Source organism: Aotus nancymaae, unplaced genomic scaffold (assembly GCF_030222135.1).
Source record: "Aotus nancymaae isolate 86718 unplaced genomic scaffold, 86718_ANA_hifiasm-v0.15.2.pri h1tg000011l, whole genome shotgun sequence".
Taxonomy (NCBI): Eukaryota; Metazoa; Chordata; class Mammalia; order Primates; family Aotidae; genus Aotus; species Aotus nancymaae.
In genome coordinates this window covers 58914123-58918517 of record NW_026988422.1, presented here as the reverse complement: position 1 = coordinate 58918517, position 4395 = coordinate 58914123, and the positions used below count along the sequence as shown (strand labels likewise).

Sequence of the window (4395 nt, the reverse complement as noted above, 5' to 3'; positions counted from 1 at the left end):
TTCTGGAAGGTTTATCCAAGCAAAAGCTCAGGGTTGTTTCTGTGGAAATTAATCAATAAATTAATTAACAAGGGCTTATTGAAAGCAGTTTGTGTCCCCAACCCTGTGCTGGGTACCCTGGAGTCTGTGAACACAAAAGACACACAGATGTGGGCCCCACTAAAGAAACACAGCATATAAGTGCACACTGTGTGCTGGGCCTGTGTACAGCCACATTTCAAAAGACGTATTGGACAGCCGGGCACGGTGGCTTATGACTGTAATCCCAGCACTTTGGGAGGCCAAGGTGGGTGGATCACTTGAGGTCAGGAGTTTGAGACCAGCCTGACCAACATGGTGAAACCCTGACTCTACTAAAAAATACCAAAAATTAGCCGGGCCTGTAATCCCAGCTACTCAGAAGCCTGAGGCAGAATTGCTTGAACCCGGGAAGCAGAGGTTGCAGTGAGTGGAGAGATTGCAACACTGCACTCCAGCCTGGGCGACAGCAAGACTCCAGCTTAAAAAAGAAAAAAAGACACATAGGAGAGGAAAATCAGGAAAAGCTTTTAGGCAAGAGGTAGAATTTGAAATAGGCTTTTTATTTTTATTTTTTGAGACAGTCTCGCTCTGTCACCCAGGCTGGAGTGCAGTGACCTGATATTGGCTCACTACAACCACCGCCTACTGGATTCAAGCAATTCTCTGCCTCAGGCCCCTGTGTAGCTGAGATTACAGGCACGCGCCACCATGCCCAGCTAATTTTTGTATTTTTGTAGAGACAGGGTTTCACCATGTTGGCCAGGCTGGTCTCAAACTCCTGACCTCAAGTGATCCATTCGCCTTGGCCTGCCAAAGTGCTGGGGTTACAGGCATGAGCCACCGTGCCTGACCTGAAATAGGGTTTGAAAGAAGGCGCAGGGTTCAGATAGCGGGAAGAGAAAGAGCAGTCTTTGCAGCAGAAGCAACAGACATGTTTTCTGCATCCAGATAGACCAGATCCTCAGAAAGAAACCAAAGAGAGAAAAGACTAGAACGGTTCGTGTGTTTTGGTTTGGCTTGGGTTTTTTTTCTGTCCAGTTTTGCTATTTCCACCAGAGTGAAATACAGAAAACCTCTTCCCCTTGCTGGCAGCAGGGCGATGATGCGTCTGGAATTGGAGATGGGCGCGCTGCCTCACACGTGCACCAGGGGGCAGAGCTGCCGCGGGGTTGCTGTAACTCCAAGAACAACCAGAGAGCAAGCGAAGGATCCCAGCCCCTTCCTCAAATCAGCCGGCTGCAGGGCGGGAGGGCAATTGGAAAGCAGCCGTCTTCTTAATCCGAGTTGCCTTCATATTCAACCTAGAAGTTAGGGAAGAAATCGCGTGTAAGAGGAAGTTGGGTGAGACTGAAAGGAGAAAGAGAAAGAGAGAAGCTTTAAAGAGACAATCTGCCCCACCCCCAGCGAGGAACCTCTATGTGCTATGAAAAGACTTGCAAAGAGCAGGAAACGATTCGGGTTACTCATGCCTCCTGCTGTAGTCTTGGCTGAGGAAAGTTTAATGCAAGGCTTGGGCTACTAGGAAAAGTGACCAACTGCTAGACTAAGACTGGCTTCAGAACAGCCGACTCCTGTTCCCTGGACAGGGGTGACCATTCCAGCCACTCTAAGGAGGAATGCTTGAGGCTTTAGGAAGTACACACTTCTTGGCCATCCCCCCAGGCCCTGCAGTCATGGTGTGGGCTGCGTGTCGCTGCAGACGTGACAATGGCATCCGTTAAGGGCCCTGAAGTCAATATTTAGCCTAACTGTACAACCCACCGGCTGAGCCAGGCAACAGGGTTCTGAAGCCACAGAAGCACAGGAGGTTAGAAGCACTAGGGGATGTGGAACACTATCTGAAGCTAGAAATCCTGACTTTTATCGGTTTCTAGCTAGCTGTGCAAGTTTGGATGGGTAAATCAACTTCTCTGAGCTTTAATTTCCTTGTTGGCGAAATAGGTTAAATTAGATTAAAAGGCTCCGATGTGCCTTCTAGCTCTGAAACTCTGAAAAACACATACTCCTTCAGCCAAAGGAACTGGGGAATCTAGGGGGCAGGAATGGGGGTGGGAGGATGGTGACAGGCATCTTAAAGGATTAACTCCCACACCTCTCCTCGCAATGGCAATCAGCTCCCCAGCAGTGGCGACTGCGGCACTGCCTGCCCCACCCCCGCCCTCTGGGCCCGGCGGTACACACCCACGGCTCCCTCAGAAACTTCTGGAATCTTGCTGGATTCCTCCCAGGAATGCTTATTGCTCTTTAGATGTGCAAATCGCTTTACATCAGCAACCCTGCCGCGCGATTATTAATCATCGCAATATTCTCCCCCACCCCCTACCGTTCTCCCAGCCTGGAAGAGGAATTGCAGGGGTCCGGATTTATGAAGGTGATTCGTATTAATCATTCAATAATCAGTTAACTGAAGTTCATTAAGCGCCTAATAGGAGCAAGGTGCAGAGACACAGAAATAGGGGGCAGAACTGAAGGAGTCAGCGCTCAAAGAACTTCACTGATATTCCAGTTATGTCGTGGGGAGGGGGTGCTTAGAGGGGGATGGGAGCGCTCCCTCACAAGCCTAATGACAGTGCTGCAACCATTACGAACCACCCCCACGGTTCGTTTTATCAGGCCAGGAAAAGGGAAATGGCCTTCCCAAGGTCACTTATCCCCCGAGAGGCAACACTGACCCCAGAACGGCAGTCTTCAAAGCTTTCCACTGCGCCATGAAGGAAAATTTTGAGTTGAAGCCTATAAAGTACAGCGTTGGGCGAGGGATGGCATGATTTCCGGGCACAGAGTGAGAAAATCGTGATGCCAGATCACCCACCCACAACAAACGAGACCGCCCCAAATCTTGACTGCAGCCTTAACTAGCAGACGTACAGGAATGCTGGAAACAGCTCATCCATCAATCGTGGCACCCTCTCTCTGGGCCCCCAGCTCCCCTGCCCTCGCCTCCGCCCGGGTGGGTCCCGGGGCAGGGGGCGGGGGTCTCGCGACTTGGAGCCTTCACCGGGCATTCCAGGGGGCGGGGCAGGGACCAGGGGCGGGATGCGGCGGGAGTCCCGCCCCCAGCCTACCGCGGGCCGGCGGCGCAGTGGCTGAGCCAAATATGGGCAGAGCGGAAGCGGCGGGCTGACGTCACGGCGCCGGGTGGGGGCCGCGCTGCGGAGCGGTGACGGGAGTGGCTGACGGCGCCTACGTGTCACCGTGGAAACCAAACAGTAAACAGAGGACTCGCGAGCTCCTGGCACCGCCTGGCCCTGCGACCTGACCTGGAGCGAAGGGCCGGAAGCTGGGAAGGGCCAGGAGAAACCTTGGCCTGGTCGACGAGTGCAGGGGCGCGGCAAGGGTGTGGAGATGGTGGTGGAGGGGACGCTGAGAGGGCACTCCCAAACGTCCCTCCAGGAGTTCTCTGGAAGCCGGCGCTCCCTCCGCCCAGGGGCCAGCACGGGCTGGTCAGGAACGAAAGGAAGCCCTCCTGTCCCTTCTTTTTCTTTTTTTTTTTTTGAGATGGAGTCTGACTCTACCGCCCAGGCTGGAGTGCATTGGCGCGATCTCGGCTCACTGCAAACTCCGCCTCCCGGGTTCAAGCGATTCTACCGCCTCAGGCTCCCAAGTCGCTAGGAATATAGGCGCTCGCCACCGTAGCCGGCTGATTTTTTGTATTTTTAGTAGATTTCACCACTTTGGCCAGGCTGGTCTCGAACTCCTGACCTTAGGTGATCCGCCCTCCTCGGACTCTGAAAATGCTGGGATTACCGCGCCCGGCCTCTCCTGTCCCTTCTGAGGGCCTCCGTGCCTGCAAGGTTGTTGGGGATACTGATTTTGCTTTATTTTTCCTAATGGCTAAGAGTTCAGGCATTGAAGCCACACTGCCTGGACTCAAATTCCAGCGCTGCCATTCCGGTTGGGTGATCTTGAGCAGATCTCTGCACCCCAGACTATATTATTATCTACAAAAATAAGGGTAATAGCAGGACCTACCTTTGAGAGTCGATGAGGACTTCTAAAATGAGTGTGTGTGTGTATGTGTGTGTGTGTTTGGAACAGTGTCAAGCATGTTGTGAACCCAAATTAGTGCTAAGTGTTCGTTTTTATTCCCGGGCAGCACAAGAAGAACTTACCTAGTATTAGTAGTGCAACTCCTAAATCATACTACTGATGTGATTTTTTTTTTTTCTTGAGTCTTCTTTAGATTTAAAACAAACAAAAGGGGGCCAGACGCTGTCTCATGCCTGGAATCCCAGCACTTTGGGAGTCCAAGGCAGGAGGATCATTTGAGCCCAGGAGTTCGAGACCAGCCTGGGCAACATAGGGAGACCCCGACTCTGCAAAAACAATTAGCTGGGCATGGTGGCGCACACCTGTGATCCCAGCTATATGGGA

At 52.4% G+C, this 4395-nt stretch overlaps 1 long non-coding RNA gene across 1 annotated transcript; it reads right to left on the bottom strand.

The window, feature by feature from the left end:
* Positions 1-560: 560 nt before the first annotated feature.
* LOC135274179 (uncharacterized) lies at positions 561-2949 on the bottom strand. The gene is made up of 2 exons (XR_010341962.1): positions 2890-2949; positions 561-1322 (listed from the first exon to the last, which is right to left on the bottom strand). It is a non-coding gene; the product is annotated as an uncharacterized LOC135274179 (long non-coding RNA).
* Between the last annotated feature and the right edge of the window lie 1446 nt (positions 2950-4395).